Genomic DNA, 26,532 nt, shown 5'->3' on the forward strand with positions numbered 1-26,532 from the left:
ACAGACAGCACAGGCAGAGATCCCAGCCTGTCACCTTCTGAAACGGTCATGTTTAGAACAGCGATCCTGGCAGGATTGCCGCAGGATCTGCAGGATTTATTAAAAGCAGACCCAGACTTGATGTCTGGTGATGAACCTAGATTTAAAAGACATTTGGATTATCATTGCAAATTATACTTGGAGAAAAAGGGCAAAGCAGAGGGAGAGGTTGAGCAACTGAGGACACAATTACTGAAACTTCAACTTGCACAGGCCAGAAAAGAATCCACTCAGGATAAAAAAGGTGTTAAAAAAGAGGATAACATGATGAGTTTAATCCCCTCAGAGCCAGCAGCAATGATGTGGCAGGCTCAGGCATTCAGAGGCCGGGGCAGGAGAAGGGCTGCATATTTTGGAGGACGTGGACCACCCAGGAGACCCCCCCCAGCAGCAGCTGGAGATGGATGCTTCATCTGTAGCGCTCCAGATCATTGGGTACAGAACTGCCCACAACGAGGTACCCAACAGCAACATGCACAGTCTAGGGGCCGAGGGCGACCTGGACAGCACCCACGACCGCTCCAAGCCCCTCCTCCACCGTGGAAAGAACCACAGGGGTGGCAAGTTGGACAATACCACTAGGGGTGCCCAGGAGGCTAGGAACCATTTGGTGATGCAGGAGCCATGGTCCCTTTCAAGCTCAGAGGTACTCCCATGATGGGACTGATAGACACTGGTGCCACCTGTTCCTCTATAAATTGTCAGTTGCCTCCATCTGCTCTGACAAATGAAAATATGAACCTTGTTGGCTTCTCTGGGAAACCCCAAAACCTGCAAAGAACTATTCCACTGACATTTCAACTGGCTGGTCAGACGGTGGAACATTCATTTGTGCATTCACCACAAACGCCTGTGAATCTGTTGGGACGGGACATTCTTGTCAAAACAGGAGCCAGCATCCTATGTTCTGCAGATGGGATACAGATCGCCTTCCCAAATGGACATGTTCTGGCTGGGTGCCATGCCACAGAGTATGACGGACAGTGGTTGTTGCAGCCTCAACCACAGCCAACCCCCACGGCAGACATCTACTGGGCCCTGCTCGATCCCGAGTCTTCTGACACGCCAGGTGTATTCCACGAATTCCAGGTATGGAAGCCATGGATTCTGTCTTTGAAGCCCTATTTTCCGCCTCTGGATGACCTGCACTGCACACTATATTATGACAGAGAGGATGATCAACTATATCAGGAAGCATTTCATCAGGTAGAAGGCCACACGTGGCATTTGAACTCCACTGATATATATATCGGCCCTGAGGGTGTAGCAGCTCATTGTGCATTAACACATTCACAAATGCAATGGTATCGGATGTCAAACACAGCGGTACCGCACATTTCATTAGCATTATCCCCTGGTTATGAGGCTCGGCAACTCGGGCCTATGACAAAAAGGGGAGTTAACAACACAGATTGGCAAAACTGTGCTCTTCCAGGTGTCCAATTTTCTCCCTCTACAAAAATGTACAGGATAACTTTGCCTTTAACGACGAACTCCGCAGTCCTGGAGCATGTGTGCATCGCCAGACATCATGGAAGAGAGATGACAGACCATGAAGATGCAGAGGTGATGTTAAAAACACTGCCTGCCTCTTTATGGTCCACAGGTCCATTTGATGTTGGTTCATGCTCTGCCGTCCCTCCGGTGGAGATTCAGGTAACTGCAGGAGCACAGGTGTTCAGACCGCAGTACCGATGGGTGCAGGAAGCAGATGCAGGGATGGAGGAAACTCTGACTGGGTTGTGGAACTCAGGTGTCATTGAGCATTCGCATTCTTCGTGGTGTACTCCTTTGAGACCGGTTTTAAAAGCAGATGGTAAAACTTATCGAATGGCACATGATTTAAGGGCTGTTAATGATGTAACCATCACTCCAGTCCTTCCTGTGCCTGATCCACATCGCATGCTTTCAACTTTAACCCCACAATGTGTGTGGTTCACTGCTATTGATTTAGCAAACGCCTTCTTTTGCATTCCATTACATGAGAACAGCAGACACCTCTTCGCATTTCAGTATAAAGGTGTCCGCTTGCAGTACACACGCTTGCCACAAGGATTTAAAAATTCTCCTGGCATTTTCAATCAATGTTTGAAGTCTCTTTTGCAGGATACTGTGCTTCCAGAGGGATGTGTTTTGTTGATGTATGTTGATGATCTTCTGCTCGCAGCTCCAACTGCGGACACCTGTCTTCAGGCAACAAAAGATCTTCTCCTGAAGCTGTATGATTTGGGTTTCAAAGTCTCTCAGAAGAAACTGCAATGTTGCAGAAGGGAAGTCACATTTTTAGGCAGAACTGTTTCCAGCACAGGATCATCGATGTCCACAGAACATAGAATGTCTATTTTGCAGCATAAACGTCCAGAGACAGTAAGAGAAATGTTGGCATTTTTGGGTCTTTGTGGTTACAGCAGACATTTTCTTCCTTGTTTTGTGGAGCGCACTGCCCCCTTGAGGTCAATGATTAAAGAAAAGGGTGCAACTAACCTCGCGGCTGTGCTGGACTGGACCCCAGTGACTGATGAGATTTTTGTAACATTAGTGCAAGACATGGCATGCGCTGCTGCTCTCGCAGCCCCAGATTATACTCAGCCATTTTTTCTCGATGCTACAATGACGCCCACAGTTGTTAATGCTGTTCTTTTCCAGAAAAATCAGGGCAGACGGGATGTGCTAATGTATTGTAGCATCTCCCTGGATGCCGTTGAAGCCCGTTCGCCACTATGTACTCGTTATGCTGCAGGTTTGGCGAAAGTGATTCTCAAAACAGCACACATCGTGATGTCACATCCGTTGATAATTTTGACGGAGCACTCAGTCACATCATATGTTGCGTCATCATCTTTCACGCTATCGTCTTTAAGACAGACGAGGCTGCTGAAAACTCTGACAGCTCCGAACATTCAGTACCAACACACTGGCATTAATATGTCAGAGGGAATTTCTATGGATCCTCATTCTTGCTCTGTAGCTGTGGCGAAAGAACTGCGAACCAGGCCAGATCTGGAAACGAAGCCTCTTCCAGAAGGAAGAATTCTCTTTACAGATGGTTGCTGTTTTCGCTCAACATCTGGAACTCTGCAGGCAGCGGCTGCTGTGGTGGAGTGCTCTAAAGGTGAGTTCATCACCCTAACATCACAAATTTTGACAGTTAAACCATCGGCCCAAGCAGCAGAGGTCTTGGCTCTGTGCTTGGCCCTTGAAGCTGCACCTGGAGAACTGGTAACAGTATACTCTGACTCTGCTTATGCAGTGTCGGCTGCATTGTTAGATCTTGCTGCATGGAAGAGGAACTGTTTTCTTACAGCGAGAGGGGAGCCTATCGCTCATAAGGACCTGATGCCGCGCCTGGAGCTTGCACTGCAACTGCCTTCCAGAGTGGCTGTGGTCAAAGTTCCAGGTCACAGTAAAGGTAACACCCTGACAACACGAGGAAATAACGCTGCTGACGCGGCTGCTAAGGCAGCAGCAGGGTACACCCCCACACATCAAATGGTGAGTGTTTACACACCACCTGAGCTGTTGGACAGCCCCACACATGATGACCTGGTGACCCTGCAATCCACAACCTCGCCAGAGCAGAAATCATACTGGCTTCAAAAGGGTGCCGTGAGATCATCAGATGGCTTGTGGGTGGGTCCATATGGTCAGCCTGTGGTACCAGACGGACCTCTTCTTCAACGCATCCTCAAGGAAAGCCATGGTCCAGCGCATCTGGGACCATCTATCATGATGACAAAGCTGCTCATGTGGTGGCACCCCAGGTTGCGTGATGTCTGTCATGATTATGTGCACAACTGTACAGTGTGTCAGTCCTGTAATGTTAGGCCCACCCTCAAACCTATGCTAGGGAGTTTTGACTCTGCCCCCTGGCCAGGAGCCGAGGTTGTGATTGACTACACTGACATGATCAACCCCGTGCAAGGTAAGCGATATTTGCTTGTTGTTGTTGATTCTTTTTCAGGGTGGCCTGAAGCTTATCCTTGCAAAAGAGAGGACTCCATCTCAGTGATCAAAGCACTGGTAAATCACTACATACCCACACATGGTTTTCCTGCTAAAATCAGATCTGATAATGGGACTCATTTTAACGGTAAGCACCTCCAGCAAGTTGAAGCCTCTCTTGGATTGCAACATAAGTTTGGTTGTGTTTACCATCCTTCTTCACAGGGCTCTGTGGAACGCATGAATCGCACGCTCAAAGAAAAATTGGCAAAAATATGCACCTCAACTAATATAGATTGGGTTACTGCTCTTCCTCTAGCTTTGTTAGCCGTCAGACAATCCGTAAATCACAGAACAGGTTTCTCTCCGTTCGAACTTTTGACCGGTAGATTAATGCCAGGTCCTTCGTCGACTATTAGACCCTTAGACGACGCCCACTCACCCAATAGGTCCTTGGTTACCTATTGGAAGTTGTTGCATGCTTTTGCCTCCACTTTTTCTGCGCAGGTTAAGGATAAGGACGAGCCTCCAGCTGAACCACCAGGTGATAACCTGGCTGACTGGACTCGCGTGTACCTGAAAGCGTTCAAAAGGAAGTGGTCAGAACCAAGGTGGACGGGTCCTTATCGTGTCACGGCTCGAACGACGTCTGCTGTGCAGCTGCAGGGCAGAGACAATAAGTGGTATCATTACTCGATGTTGCGACCTTGCTATTCACAGGACAGTGGACAGGACGCCTGATTGACCTTGACGGTGCACAGGACTGTTTGTTGTTTTTTGTGTTTACTTCATTTTATATTTTTACTTCATTTTATATTTTTACTTCGATTTATGTTTTTACTTCAATTTCTATTTTTGCTTTAGATTAGGATTTTTACATTCAATTTCGATTTTTGGATTCAACTTATTTTTTCTATAATTTTGTCTAGTTTTGTATTTTGTGTTTTGCCCCTGTCTGCCTTTGCGATGTTTCCTTCTACTACTGGCCTGGGCCTTCCTCAGGCCAAGAGAGGGAAATGGACATGGGGAGTTATCAGTTTTGTTATATTTTTCCTATTTCTTTTATGGATCTTCTTCCTTGATTTACCTGAGATTCGAGCTAATCGTACTAAATATAACCTGACTCAATCCCATAGGCAGACTGCTACAGGACGTAACAGAACAAGGCGAAGTACATTTTATGATGCCTGGACGTATACCAGGGAAGCTGAACAACTCATGTGTGGCCCTCTTCCGCCCCCTTTAGGGTTCCCGTATTTTTGCTACAATCCCAATTGGACACTAGATGTGTTAATTATAGCACCAAGGGACAGTTTCAGACATAACCACTGGGGAACAGCAAGTAAGTGGCGAGGCTATCACTGGTACATTCGGGGATTGTTGGGGGATGGAGGATGGGGATCAATATTTAGATCCACAGCAGAATCATCTTGGAGGAAAGGTTCCTATGGGTGGACACCCCGAGCTCGTGAGTGGTCCAGAATAATTTCTAATTTTACTGTTTCAGATTCGTTTTTCACTTTCCGTGTTAACACCACTGGTCAGCCTTTCCCTGTTTCTACACAGGGTTACATCACTTTTTGCTCACGATTGCTCATTTGTGCATGGGCAAATGGAAAAGATCCGTGTTGGCAGATTATGTTTTGTCCAGACTTTAATGCTACCACCACCACTCTCTTACGGACAGGATTAGGCTTCAGTCCAGTCAAACAGGTAAAAATCATAGAAGGAACTCCTTCCACAGATAATTGGTTCCAGATTGTGACAGGTATCAGCGGGGAAGCCAACAACTGGTTGCTGATGGTCGAACAAGCAGCAAATGTAATAAAGGAAGACTGTGTTGTGTGTATGGGACCCCGTCCTTTGTTACGTGTGGTTCCCGCAGCAGTTCCAGCAGAATGTGTCGCTGACTTAATGACTAGCACAATTCCTTTTAGCCCGGACTGTCGGAAACTGGATCGCTTTTATCCTCTGGCCCCCAGCGATAAAAGTAAGCCTGTTTTTGACCGACGTGTGGCCCCTCAAAATTTCTCATGTTTCGTGTTACGTAATGGAAATGGTAGTCGATTTATAGGTAATGTTACTGACAATTGGTGTAATGACACACAAGTTCTGACTCATTTCCAGCCACTCTCACGAGCGGATATTTGGATATGGTGTGGCACAAATCAAATATTTGACAGATTACCCCTGAATGCCGCCGGACGGTGTGCATTGGTCACTTTGATCTTACCCGTTTTTATTCAACCCACAGCTTTGACAGGTGTCGCACCCCCGCTGACCCACCAGCCTACCTGGAGACGGTCCAAGCGTGACACGGGCTGGATGGGCCAGAATGATCCGACATACATTGACTCTCTTGGTGTCCCTAGAGGCGTTCCAGATGAGTATAAATTAGTGAATCAGGTGGCTTCTGGGTTTGAGAGTATTCTCTTATGGATTACCCCTAATAAAAACGTTGACAGAATTAACTACATCCATTACAATGTTCAGAAGTTAGGCAATTACACTGTTGCAGGTTTTGAAGCTGTGCATGAACAATTGAAGGCCACCTCCCTCATGGCATTCCAAAACAGAATTGCATTAGATATGTTATTGGCGGAGAAATCTGGTGTTTGTGGTATTTTTGGTGATCAGTGTTGTACTTTTATTCCCAATAATACGCAAGCTGGTGGTAAGTTGACAGTGGCTATTGACGGTATGCGCACATTAAATAAGAAAATGAAGGACCATTCAGGTGTTGACACATCCATGTGGGATGACTGGATGAAAGTGTTTGGTCCCTGGAAAAATTTGATCTCCTCTATTCTTGTTGCAGTTGCCGTCTTTACAGCTATTCTCACTCTGTGTGGTTGTTGCTGCATTCCCTGCATTAGGTCACTTCTGACACGCCTCATAGAGAAGGCGGTGGGCGACAAGGATCGTGAGCATGGGCAATATGCCATGTTGCCTGTCAGTGATCCTTTTCCCCCACCCCAGCTGTCAACTCAGTTTGTGTGATTTTGTTCTGCCTTAACATGTCTCGCATTCCTCCCCCTTAATTCCAGGTGTTCTTTTGCTTTACAGGAACTGTTAACTTTTTTACGGTTATGCTTTTTTACTATTTGAATTTGAATTACACTGAATTAGACTTTGAATTTGTTTTATTTACTTTATTTACTACTTTAGTTTTTGTACTGTGTAACTTTTATTAATGACATTGTGCCAAGGGGTTAGGTCGATCTTGTGAGCATGGGCATCCTTAGGGGTGGTTGTCGCAGGAGCACGGAACCGTCGCGAGACTTTTCCTGTCAGACTACACACTGAATGTTTAACTGATGCTCCAGACAGGTTTCGCTCGCACGTTCATGCATGGACGCCTAACTCCTTTGAAATATTTTGTGTTCCAGATTGTGCGGGCTTTAGACCACAGCTGTCAGGTTAGGTTAGGTTTGTAATGTTTTGTTGTTTTTGAGTGTTGTAGTGTTAAGTCTTTTAGGTGATCACACATTGTGTGATCAAGAGAGGGAAATGTAGAAAATGTATGTTTTAATATCTTATTCTTCATTATGTTATAGCTTTATCTTTAGTGTGAAGTGAACTCATTTTGAACTCATCAGGACTTATTTTCCAGTGACCTTCACTTGTGCTTTGTAGTTGCAGCAGCAACTAGGACTTCTTTGTGCAAAATCTAGGAGTTTCCAGAGACGCGATAAATATGTCAGGGACTACATTTCTACTATCTGGGTTGAACACCTTATCCTTGGGAAAGTGTTCAGGTTCGTGTTCTCATGTGGAGGATGAAGCTGACCTCTGATCTCGTGCCGGCGATGGAGTATTCGTTTGGCTGGTATGATTTACTTTGGACCAGAGGAGGACTCCTTTTGATCATGGATTGTGTGGGCCGGTGAATGGCCCCTACCCCTGGAAAGGCGGAGCGGATCTGGACTTTGCAACCTTCAGCTATTGGCCGGTGGAAGCACGAGGGATACCGGCTGACGAATCAGAGTGTTCCGGGGCGGAGGACCAGCGGCCATGATCTTTCCGGAAGGCGGAGATTCAAACACATCTTAAAAAGACTGTTTTCAAACTATTCCATTGTTCTTGGGTAAATCTACGAGTAATTCGCATGTAACTTGTGCGTCAGTAGATCTTTACTTGAGAATCCAGATATCTGCATTAATTTTTCAATCTGTGCTTTAGAACTATTGTCAGGGAAATAAACTCAGTGTGTTTTTGAACCGGTTGAATCCTTGTTTGTTTTACCACTCTCGACTATCGAACACGCATGGATGGAAAAAACTGAGAAACGGACGATTTCTTTCCTTCAGTTCAAATCTGAGTAGAACCTTAAAACCCAACCCACTCTCAATGCTTGTTACATGGATCTACACATTTCACTGCATCAAACCAATAGATTAAAAACCACACACAGCCCAGGAAATGCTCACATTTTATTGGCTTCTTGCAACGAAATTAATTCCCCAAAAAAATTCTATGCACTTCCCTGTTAATCCACAAAAATAAAGTACATAATTTTTTTTTACAAATAACATTTATTTGTATTCTATGCAAAAAATATTCTATGCAATTCCCTGTTAATGTATTTTTTTTTGACGAATAACATTTATTTAAATCATAAATCGTAATCTTGGTCCGCTAATTTTCTAATTCATTTCATGAATTCATTCATTATTTCCCAGTTATAACAATTTTCCTTATCAAAAACTGCAGTTGCTCATAGGGTTCTATGGTGTAATGGTTAGCACTCTGGACTCTGAATCCAGTAGTCTGAGTTCAAATTTCAGTAGAACCTTCAAACCCAACCCACTCTCCATGCTTGTTACATGGACCTACACATTTCACTGCATCAAACCAATAGATTAAAAACCACACACAGCCCAGAAAATGTTCTCATTTTATTGGCTTCTTGCAACGAAATTGTTAATTCCCAAAAAAATTCTATGCACTTCCCTGTTAATCCACAAAAATAAAGTACATAATTTCTTTTTACAAATAACATTTATTTAAATCATAAATCTTATTCTTGGTCAGCTAATTTTCTAACTCATTCCATGAATTGATTTATGATTTCCAAGTTATAACAGTTTGCCTTATCAAAAACTGCAGTTGTTCACAGGGTTCTATGGTGTAATGGTTAGCACTCTGGACTCTGAATCCAGTAGTCTGAGTTCAAATCTCAGTAGAACCTTAAAACCCAAACCACTCTCCATGCTTGTTACATGGATCTTCACATTTCACTGCATCAAACCAATAGATTAAAAACCACACACAGCCCAGAACATGCCTCCATTTTATTGGCTTCTTGCAACGAAATTGTTAATTCCAAAAAATATTCTATGCAATTCCCTGTTAATGTATTTTTTTTTGACGAATAACATTTATTTAAATCATAAATCGTAATCTTGGTCAGCTAGTTTTCTATCTCATTTCATGAATTGATTCATTATTTCCCAGTTATAACAAATTTCCTTATCAAAAACTGCAGTTGCTAATAGGGTTCTATGGTGTAATGGTTAGCAATCTGGACTTTGAATCCAGTAGTCTGAGTTCAAATCTCAGTAGAACCTTGAAACCCAACCCACTCTCCATCCTTGTTACATGGATCTTCACATTTCACTGCATCAAACCAATAGATTAAAAACCACACACAGCCCAGAAAATGCCTCCTTTTTATTGGCTTTTTGCAACGAAATTGTTAATTCCCAAAAAATATTCTATGCACTTCCCTGTTAATGTTTTTTTTTTGACAAATAACATTTATTTAAATCATAAATCGTAATCTTGGTCAGCTAATTTTCTAATTCATTTCATGAATTCATTCATTATTTCCAAGTTATAACAATTTTCCTTTTCAAAAACTGCAGTTGTTCATAGGGTTCTATGGTGTAATGGTTATCACTCTGGACTCTGAATCCAGTAGTCTGAGTTCAAATCTCAGTAGAACATTATAACCCAACCCACTCTCCATCATTGTTATATGGATATACACATTTCACTGCATCAAACCAATAGATTAAAAACCACACACAGCCCAGAAAATGCTCTCATTTTATTGGCTTCTTGCAACGAAATTGTTAATTCCCAAAAAATATTCTATGCACTTCCCTGTTAATGTTTTTTTTTTGACAAATAACATTTATTTAAATCATAAATCGTAATCTTGGTCAGCTAATTTTCTAATTCATTTCATGAATTCATTCATTATTTCCCAGTTATAACAATTTTCCTTTTCAAAAACTGCAGTTTCTCATAGGGTTCTATGGTGTAATGGTTAGATCTCTGGATTTTGAATCCAGTAGTCTGCGTTCAAATCTCAGTAGAATCTTGAAACTCTACTTATGTGTTTTTTACATGGATGTACACATTTCACTGCATCAAACCAATAGATTAAAAACCACACACAGCCCAGAACATGCCTCCATTTTATTGGCTTCTTGCAACAAAATTGTTAATTCCCAAAGAATATTTTATGCACTTCCCTGTTAATCTACATATAAAGTACATTTTTTTTTTTTTTTACAAACATTTACTTAAATCATGAATCTTAATATTGGTCAGCTAGTTTTCTATTTCATTTCATGAATTCATTCATTATTTCCCAGTTATAACAATTTTCCTTATCAAAAACTGCAGTTGCTCATAGGGTTCTATGGTGTAATGGTTAGCACTCTGGACTCTGAATCCAGTAGTCTGAGTTCAAATCTCAGTAGAACCTTGAAACCCAACCCACTCTCCATGCTTGTTACATTGATTTATACATTTCACTGCATCAAACCAATAGATTAAAAACCACACACAGCCCAGAAAATGCCTGCAGTTTATTGGCTTCTTGCAACGAAATTGTTAATTCCAAAAAATATTCTATGCAATTCCCTGTTAATGTATTTTTTTTTTTGACGAATAACATTTATTTAAATCATAAATCGTAATCTTGGTCCGCTAATTTTCTAATTCATTTCATGAATCCATTCATTATTTCCCAGTTATAACAATTTTCCTTATCAAAAACTGCAGTTGCTCATAGGGTTCTATGGTGTAATGGTTAGCACTCTGGACTCTGAATCCAGTAGTCTACATTCAAATCTCAGTAGAATCTTGAAACTCTACTTATGTGTGTTTTTTTACATGGATCTGCACATTTCACTGCATCAAACCAATAGATTAAAAACCACACACAGCCCAGAACATGCCTGCATTTTATTGGCTTCTTGCAACGAAATTGTTAATTCCAAAAAATATTCTATGCACTTCCCTGTTAATCTACAAAAAAAATATTACATAATTTTTTTTAACAAATCAAATTTATTTAAATCATAAATCTTATTCTTGGTCAGCTAATTTTCTAATTGATTTCATGAATTCATTCATTATTTCCCAGTTATAACAATTTTCCTTATCAAAATCTGCAGTTGCTAATTGGGTTCTATGGTGTAATGGTTAGCACTCTGGACTTTGAATCCAGTAGTCTGAGTTCAAATCTCAGTAGAACCTTGAAACCCAACCCACTATCCATCCTTGTTACATGGATTTTCACCTTTCACTGCATCTAACCAATAGATTAAAAACCACACACAGCCCAGAACATGCCTCCATTTTATTGGTTTCTTGCAACGAAATTGTTAATTCCAAAAAATATTCTATGCACTTCCCTGTTAATGTATTTTTTTTTGACGAATAACATTTACTTAAATCATAAATCTTAATCTTGGTCAGCTAGTTTTCTATTTCATTTCATGATTTCATTCATTATTTCCCAGTTATAACAATTTTCCTTATCAAAAACTGCAGTTGCTCATAGGGTTCTATGGTGTAATGGTTAGCACTCTGGACTCTGAATCCAGTAGTCTGAGTTCAAATTTCAGTAGAACCTTGAAACCCAACCCACTCTCCATGCTTGTTACATGGATCTACACATTTCACTGCATCAAACCAATAGATTAAAAACCACACACAGCCCAGAACATGCCTCCATTTTATTGGCTTCTTGCAACGAAATTGTTAATTCCAAAAAATATTCTATGCAATTCCCTGTTAATGTATTTTTTTTTGACGAATAACATTTATGTAAATCATAAATCGTAATCTTGGTCCGCTAATTTTCTAATTCATTTCATGAATTCATTCATTATTTCCCAGTTATAACAATTTTCCTTATCAAAAACAGCAGTTGCTCATAGGGTTCTATGGTGTAATGGTTAGCACTCTGCACTCTGAATCCACTAGTCTGAGTTCAAATCTCAGTAGAACCTTGAAACCCAACCCACTCTCTATGCCTGTTACACAGATCTTCACATTTCACTGCATCAAACCAATAGATTAAAAACCACACACAGCCCAGAACATGCCTCCATTTTATTGGCTTCTTGCAACGAAATTCTTAATTCCCAAAAAATATTCTATGCACTTCCCTGTTAATGTATTTTTTTTTGACGAATAACATTTATTTAAATCATAAATCGTAATCTTGGTCCGCTAATTTTCTAATTCATTTCATGAATTCATTCATTATTTCCCAGTTATAACAATTTTCCTTTTCAAAAACTGCAGTTTCTCATAGGGTTCCATGGTGTAATGGTTAGCACTCTGGATTTTGAATCCAGTAGTCTGCGTTCAAATCTCAGTAGAATCTTGAAACTATACTTATGTGTGTTTTTTATATGGATGTACACATTTCACTGCATCAAACCAATAGATTAAAAACCACACACAGCCCAGAACATACCTCCATTTTATTGGCTTCTTGCAACAAAATTGTTAATTCCCAAAGAATATTTTATGCACTTCCCTGTTAATCTACATATAAAGTACTTTTTTTTTTTAACAAACAACATTTACTTAAATCATAAATCTTAATATTGGTCAGCTAGTTTTCTATTTCATTTCATGAATTCATTCATTATTTCCCAGTTATAACAATTTTCCTTATCAAAAACTGCAGTTGCTCATAGGGTTCTATGGTGTAATGGTTAGCACTCTGGACTCTGAATCCAGTAGTCTGAGTTCAAATCTCAGTAGAACCTTAAAACCCAACCCGCTCTCAATGCTTGTTACATGGACTTATACATTTCACTGCATCAAACCAATAGATTAAAAACCACACACAGCCCAGAAAATGCCTGCATTTTATTGGCTTCTTGCAACGAAATTGTTAATTCCACAAAATATTCTATGCAATTCCCTGTTAATGTATTTTTTTTTGACGAATAACATTTATTTAAATCATAAATCGTAATCTTGGTCCGCTAATTTTCAAATTCATTTCATGAATTCATTCATTATTTCCCAGTTATAACAATTTTCCTTATCAAAAACTGCAGTTGCTCATAGGGTTCTATGGTGTAATGGTTAGCACTCTGCACTCTGAATCCAGTAGTCTGAGATCAAATCTAGGTAGAACCTTGAAACCCAACCCACTCTCTATGCTTGTTACATGGACCTATACATTTCACTGCATCAAACCAATAGATTAAAAACCACACACAGCCCAGAAAATGCCCGCATTTTATTGGCTTCTTGCAACAAAATTGTTAATTCCAAAAAATATTCTATGCAATTCCCTGTTAATGTATTTTTTTTTTGACGAATAACATTTATTTAAATCATAAATCGTAATCTTGGTCCGCTAATTTTCTAATTCATTTCATGAATTCATTCATTATTTCCCAGTTATAACAATTTTCCTTATCAAAAACTGCAGTTGCTCATAGGGTTCTATGGTGTAATGGTTAGCACTCTGGACTCTGAATCCAGTAGTCTGAGTTCAAATCTCAGTAGAATCTTGAAACTCTACTTATGTGTGTTTTTTACATGGATGTACACATTTCACTGCATCAAACCAATAGATTAAAAACCACACACAGCCCAGAACATGCCTCCATTTTATTGGCTTCTTGCAACAAAATTGTTAATTCCCAAAGAATATTTTATGCACTTCCCTGTTAATCTACATATAAAGTACTTTTTTTTTTTTTTTTTACAAACAACATTTACTTAAATCATAAATTTTAATATTGGTCAGCTAGTTTTCTATTTCATTTCATGAATTCATTCATTATTTCCCAGTTATAACAATTTTCCTTATCAAAAACTGCAGTTGCTTATAGGGTTCTATGGTGTAATGGTTAGCACTCTGGACTCTGAATCCAGTAGTCTGAGTTCAAATTTCAGTAGAACCTTGAAACCCAACCCACTCTCCATGCTTGTTACATGGATCTACACATTTCACTGCATCAAACCAATAGATTAAAAACCACACACAGCCCAGAACATGCCTCCATTTTATTGGCTTCTTGCAACGAAATTGTTAATTCCAAAAAATATTTTACGCAATTCCCTGTTAGTGTATTTTTTTTTGACGAATAACATTTATTTAAATCATAAATCGTAATCTTGGTCCGCTAATTTTCTAATTCATTTCATGAATTCATTCATTATTTCCCAGTTATAACAATTTTCCTTATCAAAAACTGCAGTTGCTCATAGGGTTCTATGGTGTAATGGTTAGCACTCTGGTCTTTGAATCCAGTAGTCTGAGTTCAAATCTGAGTAGAACCTTAAAACCCAACCCACTCTCAATGCTTGTTACATGGATCTACACATTTCACTGCATCAAACCAATAGATTAAAAACCACACACAGCCCAGGAAATGCTCACATTTTATTGGCTTCTTGCAACGAAATTAATTCCCCAAAAAAATTCTATGCACTTCCCTGTTAATCCACAAAAATAAAGTACATAATTTTTTTTTACAAATAACATTTATTCAAATCGTAATCTTGGTCAGCTAGTTTTCTATCCCATTTCATGAATTCATTCATTATTTCCCAGTTATAACAATTTTCCTTATCAAAAACTGCAGTTGCTCATAGGGTTCTATGGTGTAATGGTTAGCACTCTGGACTCTGAATCCAGTAGTCTGAGTTCAAATCTCAGTAGAACCTTAAAACCCAACCCACTCTCAATGCTTGTTACATGGACTTATACATTTCACTGCATCAAACCAATAGATTAAAAACCACACACAGCCCAAATAATGCCTGCATTTTATTGGCTTCTTGCAACGAAATTGTTAATTCCAAAAAATATTCTATGCAATTCCCTGTTAATGTATTTTTTTTGACAAATAACATTTATTTAAATCATAAATCGTAATCTTGGTCAGCTAATTTTCTAATTCATTTCATGAATTCATTCATTATTTCCAAGTTATAACAATTTTCCTTATCAAAAACTGCAGTTGCTCATAGGGTTCTATGGTGTAATGGTTAGCACTCTGGACTCTGAATCCAGTAGTCTGAGTTCAAATCTCAGTAGAACCTTATAACCCAACCCACTCTCCATCATTGTTATATGGATATACACATTTCACTGCATCAAACCAATAGATTAAAAACCACACAGCCCAGAAAATGCTCTCATTTTATTGGCTTCTTGCAACGAAATTGTTAATTCCCAAAAAATATTCTATGCACTTCCCTGTTAATGTTTTTTTTTTGACAAATAACATTTATTTAAATCATAAATCGTAATCTTGGTCAGCTAATTTTCTAATTCATTTCATGAATTTATTCATTATTTCACAGTTATAACAATTTTCCTTTTCAAAAACTGCAGTTTCTCATAGGGTTCCATGGTGTAATGGTTAGCACTCTGGATTTTGAATCCAGTAGTCTGCGTTCAAATCTCAGTAGAATCTTGAAACTCTACTTATGTGTGTTTTTTACATGGATGTACACATTTCACTGCATCAAACCAATAGATTAAAAACCACACACAGCCCAGAACATGCCTCCATTTTATTGGCTTCTTGCAACAAAATTGTTAATTCCCAAAGAATATTTTATGCACTTCCCTGTTAATCTACATATAAAGTACTTTTTTTTTTTTTTTTTACAAACAACATTTACTTAAATCATAAATCTTAATATTGGTCAGCTAGTTTTCTATTTCATTTCATGAATTCATTCATTATTTCCCAGTTATAACAATTTTCCTTATCAAAAACTGCAGTTGCTTATAGGGTTCTATGGTGTAATGGTTAGCACTCTGGACTTTGAATCCAGTAGTCTGAGTTCAAATTTCAGTAGAACCTTGAAACCCAACCCACTCTCCATGCTTGTTACATGGATCTACACATTTCACTGCATCAAACAAATAGATTAAAAACCACACACAGCCCAGAACATGCCTCCATTTTATTGGCTTCTTGCAACGAAATTGTTAATTCCAAAAAATATTTTACGCAATTCCCTGTTAATGTATTTTTTTTGACAAATAACATTTATTTAAATCATAAATCGTAATCTTGGTCAGCTAATTTTCTAATTCATTTCATGAATTCATTCATTATTTCCAAGTTATAACAATTTTCCTTATCAAAAACTGCAGTTGCTCATAGGGTTCTATGGTGTAATGGTTAGCACTCTGGACTCTGAATCCAGTAGTCTGAGTTCAAATCTCAGTAGAACCTTATAACCCAACCCACTCTCCATCATTGTTATATGGATATACACATTTCACTGCATCAAACCAATAGATTAAAAACCACACACAGCCCAGAAAATGCTCTCATTTTATTGGCTTCTTGCAACGAAATTGTTAATTCCCAAAAAATATTCTATGCACTTCCCTGTTAATGTTTTTTTTTTGACAAATAACATTTATTTAAATCATAAATCGTAATCTTGGTCAGCTAATTTTCTAATTCATTTCATGAATTTATTCATTATTTCACAGTTATAACAATTTTCCTTTTCAAAAACTGCAGTTGCTCATAGGGTTCCATGGTGTAATGGTTAGCACTCTGGATTTTGAATCCAGTAGTCTGCGTTCAAATCTCAGTAGAATCTTGAAACTCTACTTATGTGTGTTTTTTACATGGATGTACACATTTCACTGCATCAAACCAATAGATTAAAAACCACACACAGCCCAGAACATGCCTCCATTTTATTGGCTTCTTGCAACAAAATTGTTAATTCCCAAAGAATATTTTATGCACTTCCCTGTTAATCTACATATAAAGTACTTTTTTTTTTTTTTTTACAAACAACATTTACTTAAATCATAAATCTTAATATTGGTCAGCTAGTTTTCTATTTCATTTCATGAATTCATTCATTATTTCCCAGTTATAACAATTTTCCTTATCAAAAACTGCAGTTGCTTATAGGGTTCTATGGTGTAATGGTTAGCACTCTGGACTCTGAATCCAGTAGTCTGAGTTCAAATTTCAGTAGAACCTTGAAACCCAACCCACTCTCCATGCTTGTTACATGGATCTACACATTTCACTGCATCAAACCAATAGATTAAAAACCACACACAGCCCAGAACATGCCTCCATTTTATTGGCTTCTTGCAACGAAATTGTTAATTCCAAAAAATATTTTACGCAATTCCCTGTTAATGTATTTTTTTTTGACGAATAACATTTATTTAAATCATAAATCGTAATCTTGGTCCGCTAATTTTCTAATTCATTTCATGAATTCATTCATTATTTCCCAGTTATAACAATTTTCCTTATCAAAAACTGCAGTTGCTAATAGGGTTCTATGGTGTAATGGTTAGCACTCTGGTCTTTGAATCCAGTAGTCTGTGTTCAAATCTCAGTAGAACCTTAAAACCCAACCCACTGTCAATGCTTGTTAAATGGACTTATACATTTCACTGCATCAAACCAATAGATTAAAAACCACACACAGCCCAGAAAATGCTCTCATTTTATTGGCTTCTTGCAACGAAATTGTTAATTCCCAAAAAATATTCTATGCACTTCCCTTTTAATGTATTTTTTTTGACAAATAACATTTATTTAAATCATAAATCGTAATCTTGGTCAGCTAATTTTCTAATTCATTTCATGAATTCATTCATTATTTCCAAGTTATAACAATTTTCCTTATCAAAAACTGCAGTTGCTCATAGGGTTCTATGGTGTAATGGTTAGCACTCTGGACTCTGAATCCAGTAGTATGAGTTCAAATTTCAGTAGAACCCTGAAACCCAACCCACTCTCAATGCTTGTTACAGGGATCTTCACATTTCACTGCATCAAACCAATAGATTAAAAACCACACACAACCCAGAACATGCCTCCATTTTATTGGCTTCTTGGAACGAAATTGTTAATTCCCAAAAAATATTCTATGCAATTCCCTGTTAATGTATTTTTTTTGACAAATAACATTTATTTAAATCATAAATCGTAATCTTGGTCAGCTAATTTTCTAATTCATTTCATGAATTCATTCATTATTTCCCAGTTATAACAATTTTCCTTTTCAAAAACTGCAGTTTCTCATAGGGTTCCATGGTGTAATGGTTAGCACTCTGGATTTTGAATCCAGTAGTCTGCGTTCAAATCTCAGTAGAATCTTGAAACTCTACTTATGTGTGTTTTTTACATGGATGTACACATTTCACTGCATCAAATTAATAGATTAAAAACCACACACAGCCCAGAACATGCCTCCATTTTATTGGCTTCTTGCAACAAAATTGTTAATTCCCAAAGAATATTTTATGCACTTCCCTGTTAATCTACATATAAAGTACTTTTTTTTTTTTTTTTTACAAACAACATTTACTTAAATCATAAATCTTAATATTGGTCAGCTAGTTTTCTATTTCATTTCATGAATTCATTCATTATTTCCCAGTTATAACAATTTTCCTTATCAAAAACTGCAGTTGCTTATAGGGTTCTATGGTGTAATGGTTAGCACTCTGGACTCTGAATCCAGTAGTCTGAGTTCAAATTTCAGTAGAACCTTGAAACCCAACCCACTCTCCATGCTTGTTACATGGATCTGCACATTTCACTGCATCAAACCAATAGATTAAAAACCACACACAGCCCAGAACATGCCTCCATTTTATTGGCTTCTTGCAACGAAATTGTTAATTCCAAAAAATATTTTACGCAATTCCCTGTTAATGTATTTTTTTTTGACGAATAACATTTATTTAAATCATAAATCGTAATCTTGGTCCGCTAATTTTCTAATTCATTTCATGAATTCATTCATTATTTCCCAGTTATAACAATTTTCCTTATCAAAAACTGCAGTTGCTAATAGGGTTCTATGGTGTAATGGTTAGCACTCTGGACTCTGAATCCAGTAGTCTGTGTTCAAATCTCAGTAGAACCTTAAAACCCAACCCACTCTCAATGCTTGTTACATGGACTTATACATTTCACTGCATCAAACCAATAGATTAAAAACCACACACAGCCCAGAAAATGCTCTCATTTTATTGGCTTCTTGCAACGAAATTGTTAATTCCCAAAAAATATTCTATGCACTTCCCTGTTAATGTATTTTTTTTGACAAATAACATTTATTTAAATCATAAATCGTAATCTTGGTCAGCTAATTTTCTAATTCATTTCATGAATTCATTCATTATTTCCAAGTTATAACAATTTTCCTTATCAAAAACTGCAGTTGCTCATAGGGTTCTATGGTGTAATGGTTAGCACTCTGGACTCTGAATCCAGTAGTATGAGTTCAAATTTCAGTAGAACCCTGAAACCCAACCCACTCTCAATGCTTGTTACAGGGATCTTCACATTTCACTGCATCAAACCAATAGATTAAAAACCACACACAACCCAGAACATGCCTCCATTTTATTGGCTTCTTGGAACGAAATTGTTAATTCCCAAAAAATATTCTATGCACTTCCCTGTTAATGTATTTTTTTTGACAAATAACATTTATTTAAATCATAAATCGTAATCTTGGTCAGCTAATTTTCTAAATCATTTCATGAATTCATTCATTATTTCCCAGTTATAACAATTTTCCTTTTCAAAAACTGCAGTTTCTCATAGGGTTTCATGGTGTAATGGTTAGCACTCTGGATTTTGAATCCAGTAGTCTGCGTTCAAATCTCAGTAGAATCTTGAAACTCTACTTATGTGTGTTTTTTACATGGATGTACACATTTCACTGCATCAAATTAATAGATTAAAAACCACACACAGCCCAGAACATGCCTCCATTTTATTGGCTTCTTGCAACAAAATTGTTAATTCCCAAAGAATATTTTATGCACTTCCCTGTTAATCTACATATAAAGTACTTTTTTTTTTTTTTTTACAAACAACATTTACTTAAATCATAAATCTTAATATTGGTCAGCTAGTTTTCTATTTCATTTCATGAATTCATTCATGAAATTTATTCAAATCATAAATCGTAATCTTGGTCAGCTAGTTTTTTATCTCATTTCATGAATTCATTCATTATTTCCCAGTTATAACAATTTTCCTTATCAAAAACTGCAGTTGCTCATAGGGTTCTATGGTGTAATGGTTAGCACTCTGGACTCTGAATCCAGTAGTCTGAGTTCAAATCTCAGTAGAACCTTGAAACCCAACCCACTCTCCATGCTTGTTACATGGATCTACACATTTCACTGCATCAAACCAATAGATTAAAAACCACACACAGCCCAGAAAATGCCTGCATTTTATTGGCTTCTTGCAACGAAATTGTTAATTCCAAAAAATATTCTATGCAATTCCCTGTTAATGTATTTTTTTTTTGACGAATAACATTTATTTAAATCATAAATCGTAATCTTGGTCCGCTAATTTTCTAATTCATTTCATGAATTCATTCATTATTTCCCAGTTATAACAATTTTCCTTATCAAAAACTGCAGTTGCTCATAGGGTTCTATGGTGTAATGGTTAGCACTCTGGACTCTGAATCCAGTAGTCTGAGTTCAAATCTCAGTAGAACCTTGAAACCCAACCCACTCTCCAGCCTTGTTACATGGATCTTCACATTTCACTGCATCAAACCAATAGATTAAAAACCACACACAGCCCAGAACATGCCTCCATTTTATTGGCTTCTTGCAACGAAATTGTTAATTCCCAAAAAATATTCTATGCACTTCCCTGTTAATGTATTTTTTTTTGACAAATAACATTTATTTAAATCATAAATCGTAATCTTGGTCAGCTAATTTTCTAATTCATTTCATGAATTCATTCATTATTTCCCAGTTGTAACAATTTTCCTTATCAAAAACTGCAGTTGCTAATAGGGTTCTATGGTGTAATGGTTAGCACTCTGGTCTTTGAATCCAGTAGTCTGAGTTCAAATCTCAGTAGAACCTTAAAACCCAACCCATTCTCAATGCTTGTTACATGGACTTATACATTTCACTGCATCAAACCAATAGATTAAAAACCACACACAGCCCAGAAAGTGCTCTCATTTTATTGGCTTCTTGCAACGAAATTGTTAATTCCCAAAAAATATTCTATGCACTTCCCTGTTAATGTTTTTTTTTGACAAATAACATTTATTTAAATCATAAATCGTAATCTTGGTCAGCTAATTTTCTAATTCATTTCATGAATTCATTCATTATTTCCCAGTTGTAACAATTTTCCTTATCAAAAACTGCAGTTGCTAATAGGGTTCTATGGTGTAATGGTTAGCACTCTGGTCTTTGAATCCAGTAGTCTGAGTTCAAATCTGAGTAGAACCTTAAAACCCAACCCACTCTCAATGCTTGTTACATGGATCTACACATTTCACTGCATCAAACTGAAGGAAAGAGAATCGTCCGTTTTTGGGTTCTTTCCATCCATGCGTGTTCGATAGTCGAGAGTGGTAAAACAAACAAGGATTCAACCGGTTTAAAAATACACAGAGTTTATTTCCCTGACAATAGTTCTAAAGCACAGTTTAAAACATTAATGCAGATATATCTGGATTCTCAAGTAAAGATCTACTGACGCACAAGTTACATGCGAATTACTCGTAGATTTTCCTAAGAACAATGGAAAACTTTAAAACCAGTCTTTTTAAGATGTGTTTGAATCTCCGCCTTCCGGAAAGATCATGGTCGCTGATCCTCCGCCCCGGAACACTCTGATTCGTCAGCTGATAGCCCGCCTGCTTCCACCGGCCAATAGCTGAAGGTTGCAAAGTCCAGATCCGCTCCGCCTTTCCAGGGGTGGGGGCCATTCACCGGCGCACACAATCCATGATCAAAAGGAGTCCTCCTCTGGTCCAAAGTAAATCATACCAGCCAAACGAATACTCCATCGCCGGCACGAGATCAGAGGTCAGCTTCATCCTCCACATGAGAACACGAACCTGAACACTTTCCCAAGGATAAGGTGTTCAACCCAGATAGTAGAAATGTAGTCCATGACATATTTATTGCGTCTCTGGAAACTCCTAGATTTGCACAAAGAAGTCCTAGTTGCTGCTGCAACTACAAAGCACAAGTGAAGGTCACTGGAGAATAAGTCCTGTTGAGTTCAAAATGAGTTCACTTCACACTAAAGATAAAGCCATAACATAATGAAGAATAAGATATTAAAACATACATTTTCTACATTTCCCTCTCTTGATCACACAAAGTGTGATCACCTAAAAGATTTAACACTACAACACTCAAAACAACAAAACATTACAAACCTAACCTAACCTGACAGCTGTGGTCTGAAGCCCGCACAATCTGGAACACAAAATATTTCAAAGGAGTTAGGCGTCCATGCATGAACGTGCAAGCGAAAACTGTCGGAGCATCAGTTAAACATTCAGTGTTCAGTCTGACAGGAAAAGTCTTGCGACGGCTCCGTGCTCCTGCGGCAACCACCCCAAAGGATGCTCATGCTCACAAGATCGACCTAACCCCTTGGCACAATGTCATTAATAAAAGTTACATAGTACAAAAACTAAAGTAGTAAATAAGGTAAATAAAACAAATTCAAAGTGTAATTCAGTCTAATTCAAATTCAAATAGTAAAAAAGATAACAGTTCCTGTGAAGCAAAAGAACACCTGGAATTAAGGGGGAGGAAAGCGAGACATGTTAAGGCAGAACAAAATCCCACAGATGACTAAAAGAAAAACAGAATTGTTAAACAGAACAGCAAGCGTAATTCAGGAAATTACTTCCATCTCCTCCATGGGGTCCCATTGGAGGGGCTGTGATACATGCGCTCTACCTAAATAAGAATAGCAATAAGTAAAATGCAACAAAATCCAAAAGATCCTTCAGGGCCTCGAACACTCGCGTCCTTCTGTATGTCCCACAAGCTCTGACCAGCTTGGACCAGGCCTCCTATGAACTTCTCAATAAACCTGGTAATTAGAGATCTGATACAGAGGACACAACAGAACAGCTGTAAAAGAATTGGAGTGTCCACACATATGTACCTTCTCCCAAAGATGAATCTGCTGTGGATCTAAATATTGATTAGCGTTAGGGTCAGTAACTTAAATATAAAAAACAATAATCCAAAAACCATATTAGAAAAACAAAACACAAGACACAAGAATCATGTTACGCCTGCGGAGGGGAGAGCAGCAAATGTGATGGGAAAAAATCCATCAGTGTTTCTCTTCTCAAAGGTCTGCTTCTCCTCATGCTGTCATTAAGAACACAAGTGGGGAAGAAAAAAATTCAAGACAAAAAGAAAAGTTCATTAGAGACAGTCGTATAACTGCCTTATCAACCCAGGACAGTGTCGTAAAACTTCCTCATCCGTGCCCAGGATGAGTGAACGAGAGGAACACACACACAAAGCTGTAGAAAAAGTGAAAAAGGTCAATCTGAGTTACCATTTAAACATCCCTTCTAAACAAATACATTTAAATGATAATAATAAAACAATTTGACGATGATAATAAAACAATTTCCTTAAGACTCCCTAATGTCCATCTCCCTCTCTTGGAGTGGAAACATTGCAGAGTCAAACAGAGATAAGGCACAAACACAAAACCAGATTAATTGAAAGGAAAAATATAAATTGATTAAAAATAGAAATTGAACATAAAATAGGAGAACAACAGACAGATCAGTGCACAGTTCAGATTAACAGGCATCCTTGTCCACGGTCCTGTGGAAAGCAAGATCACAAGGTGAAGAAATGAAACCACTTATTGTCGTTGCCTTGCAGCCGTGAGGTCTGTCACCCTTGTCGTTTAGCATTGACCTCAAGGGGTAGTAGGTTCCACAAAACAAAGAAGAAAATGTCTTCCATAACCACAAAGACTCAAGAAAACCATAATTTCTCTTACTGTCTCTGGACATTTATGCTGCATAACAGACTTTCTATGCTCCATAGACATCGAAGATCCTGCGCTGGAAACAGTTGTACCTAAAAATGTGACTTCCCTTCTGCAACGTTGCAAATTCCTGTTAGACACTTCAAAAAGTGATTGAAAATGCCAGGAGAATTTTTAAATCCTTGTGGCAAGCGTGTGTACTGCAAGCGGACACATTTATACTGTAATGCGAAGAGGTGTCTGCTGTTCTCATGGAATGGAATGCAAAAGAAGGCACTTGCTAAAGCAATAGCAGTGAACCACACACAAACCACACACATTGTGGGGTTAAAGTTGACAGCATGCTATGTGGATCAGGCACAGGGAGGACTGGAGTAATGGTGACTTCACTAACAGCCCTTAAATCATGTGCCATGCGATAAGTTTTATTATCTGCTTGTAAAACCGGTCTCAAAGGAGTAAACCGTGAAAAATATGAATGCTCAATTACACCAGAGTTCCACAAACCAATCAGAATTTCCTTCATCTGCATCCTTCACTCAGCTGCACTGAGATCTAAAAACATTTGTGCTCCTGCAGTTACCTGAATCTCCACCGGGGAAGCGGTGAAGCATGAACAAACATCAAATGAACCTCTTGACCATGAAGCATCAGAGAGCGTTTTTAACATCACCTCTGCATCTTCATGATCCGTCTTCTCTCTGCTGCGATGACTGACAATGCAGAAATGCTCCAGAGCTGCGGAGTTAGCTCTTGAATGCAAAGTTATCCTGTACATTTTTATTGAGGGAGAGAAGTGAACACCTGAAAATCACAGTTTAGACAGTTGTTTTGTTTACATCCCTCTCAGTCATGGGTCTGAGTTGTCGAGCTTCATGACCAGGGGAGTGCTAATTCTATGTGCAATACAGGTGTGACTAACTTCCGGTATCATTGCAAATGTGAGTGTGTGAATACAAAATAAACTATACACCCTCTTGACCAATTTATATGTCAGTGTAGTTTAAATACCACGTATGGCCATCTACCTGATGAAATGCTTCCCAGTACAGTTGATCATCCTCTCTGTCATAATAGAATGTGCAGTTCAGGTCATCGGAGGCGGAAAAATATTGCTTCTAGGACAGGACTCATGGCATCCAAACCCGAAATACATGGACACACCTGGCGTTTCAGGGCCCTCTGGATCCAGCAGGTGTCAGCAGTAGGGGTTGGCTGTGGGGTGTGGCATGGCATCCAGTCTGAAAGAATGCTGGCTCCTGTTTTGACAAAAACGTCTCGTCCCAACAGATTCACAGGCGTGTGTGGTGAATGCACAAATGAATGTTCCACCATCTGGTCAAAAGTCAGTTGGATGGTCTTTTGCCGGGTTTGAGGAGTCATATGTTCATTTGTCAGAGCTGATGGAGGCAACCGGCAGTTTATAGAGGAACACATTGCACCAGTGTCCATTCATGGAGTTACCTCTGAGCTTGAAAGGGACCATGGCTCCTACATCACCAAGTGGTATTGTCCGACTTGCCACCTGTGGTCCTCGCCACGGTGGAGGAGCTTGGAGCGGTTGTGGGTGCTGTTCATGTCCTCTGCTCCTGGTCTGTGCATTCTGCTGTTGGGTACCTTGTTGTGGGCAGTCGTTGCCATATGTCCTGAGCGCCACAGATGCCATTTCCAGCTGCTGCTGGGGGGTCCCTGGGTGGCCCACGCCTTCCAGGAGGGGATACCCGTCCTCCCGTCCCGGCCTCCGATACCTGAACATTGCTACAGGTCCTGAGGGTATTTAAACTCATCATGTTATGTGCTTTTTTTTTTTTAAACACCTTCATTATCCAGAGTGGATTGTTCCTGCAGTGTAAATGACTGTTTTTCAGTTGTTCAACTCCTCCCTTTGTCCTTTTTCTTCAAATGTGCTCTGCAGTGATGAATCAGATGTATTTTAAATCGACTCTTATCACCTCACAGACGCTCCGATGCATTCTCCATGCATGCAGTCATGGCTTCATTTGATTAGCGGAGCTGACCTGAGGGTCAGACCCCCCTAACACGGCTCCTTCCTGTGAAGCCAAAGAACTGAGAAATGCTCTTTTTGTCACTCACCCAATGAAGCAGAGGGGGTTTTCTGTGTAAAGATTTATGAGGTCTCAGGACGGCTCTGCGCCTTTCCTGCAACATTAAAGCTATGTGCTGCTTGGAAAAAACATGTTGTTACTGCAGATGTTGTTAAAGCAGATTTGTTACTGTCATGCTTTCTTTTCACCATCACCAACTCTATGGATGCTAAAGTTGGTTAATCAATGATGAAAATCAGCAAAGGAAAAAAACCTTAAACTTTTCTCTGAACTATATGACGGATGTGGAGCAAAATCTTTGAAAAATACATTGTTTTAGATGCATACTGGCAGCTAATCATTCACTTTTAATCCAGAAACAAAGACAATTTGTTTTGACTTACCATTAAGGACTTGCTGTCCTACAAAAAGAATTCTGAGAAGTGCTA

General features: G+C 38.7%; 14 non-coding genes across 14 annotated transcripts; all 14 read left to right on the top strand.

Moving 5' to 3' along the window:
• Nucleotides 1-9,100: 9,100 nt before the first annotated feature.
• On the top strand, nt 9,101-9,172 carry trnaq-cug (transfer RNA glutamine (anticodon CUG)). Its single transcript has one exon. It is a non-coding gene; the product is annotated as a tRNA-Gln (tRNA).
• A 307-nt stretch (nt 9,173-9,479) lies between these two features.
• Nucleotides 9,480-9,551, top strand: trnaq-uug (transfer RNA glutamine (anticodon UUG)). Its single transcript has one exon. It is a non-coding gene; the product is annotated as a tRNA-Gln (tRNA).
• A 1,076-nt stretch (nt 9,552-10,627) lies between these two features.
• Nucleotides 10,628-10,699, top strand: trnaq-cug (transfer RNA glutamine (anticodon CUG)). The gene has a single exon. It is a non-coding gene; the product is annotated as a tRNA-Gln (tRNA).
• A 704-nt stretch (nt 10,700-11,403) lies between these two features.
• On the top strand, nt 11,404-11,475 carry trnaq-uug (transfer RNA glutamine (anticodon UUG)). The gene has a single exon. It is a non-coding gene; the product is annotated as a tRNA-Gln (tRNA).
• A 1,457-nt stretch (nt 11,476-12,932) lies between these two features.
• trnaq-cug (transfer RNA glutamine (anticodon CUG)) lies at nt 12,933-13,004 on the top strand. Its single transcript has one exon. It is a non-coding gene; the product is annotated as a tRNA-Gln (tRNA).
• A 687-nt stretch (nt 13,005-13,691) lies between these two features.
• Nucleotides 13,692-13,763, top strand: trnaq-cug (transfer RNA glutamine (anticodon CUG)). Its single transcript has one exon. It is a non-coding gene; the product is annotated as a tRNA-Gln (tRNA).
• Nucleotides 13,764-14,853: 1,090 nt separating this feature from the next.
• On the top strand, nt 14,854-14,925 carry trnaq-cug (transfer RNA glutamine (anticodon CUG)). Its single transcript has one exon. It is a non-coding gene; the product is annotated as a tRNA-Gln (tRNA).
• A 306-nt stretch (nt 14,926-15,231) lies between these two features.
• On the top strand, nt 15,232-15,303 carry trnaq-cug (transfer RNA glutamine (anticodon CUG)). Its single transcript has one exon. It is a non-coding gene; the product is annotated as a tRNA-Gln (tRNA).
• A 701-nt stretch (nt 15,304-16,004) lies between these two features.
• Nucleotides 16,005-16,076, top strand: trnaq-uug (transfer RNA glutamine (anticodon UUG)). The gene has a single exon. It is a non-coding gene; the product is annotated as a tRNA-Gln (tRNA).
• A 306-nt stretch (nt 16,077-16,382) lies between these two features.
• On the top strand, nt 16,383-16,454 carry trnaq-cug (transfer RNA glutamine (anticodon CUG)). Its single transcript has one exon. It is a non-coding gene; the product is annotated as a tRNA-Gln (tRNA).
• A 2,235-nt stretch (nt 16,455-18,689) lies between these two features.
• On the top strand, nt 18,690-18,761 carry trnaq-cug (transfer RNA glutamine (anticodon CUG)). The gene has a single exon. It is a non-coding gene; the product is annotated as a tRNA-Gln (tRNA).
• Nucleotides 18,762-20,292: 1,531 nt separating this feature from the next.
• On the top strand, nt 20,293-20,364 carry trnaq-cug (transfer RNA glutamine (anticodon CUG)). Its single transcript has one exon. It is a non-coding gene; the product is annotated as a tRNA-Gln (tRNA).
• Nucleotides 20,365-20,672: 308 nt separating this feature from the next.
• trnaq-cug (transfer RNA glutamine (anticodon CUG)) lies at nt 20,673-20,744 on the top strand. The gene has a single exon. It is a non-coding gene; the product is annotated as a tRNA-Gln (tRNA).
• Nucleotides 20,745-21,052: 308 nt separating this feature from the next.
• On the top strand, nt 21,053-21,124 carry trnaq-uug (transfer RNA glutamine (anticodon UUG)). Its single transcript has one exon. It is a non-coding gene; the product is annotated as a tRNA-Gln (tRNA).
• Nucleotides 21,125-26,532: the final 5,408 nt, after the last annotated feature.

Source organism: Oryzias latipes, chromosome 6 (genome assembly GCF_053564925.1).
Source record: "Oryzias latipes strain Hd-rR chromosome 6, Olatipes_Hd-rR_3.1".
Taxonomy (NCBI): Eukaryota; Metazoa; Chordata; class Actinopteri; order Beloniformes; family Adrianichthyidae; genus Oryzias; species Oryzias latipes.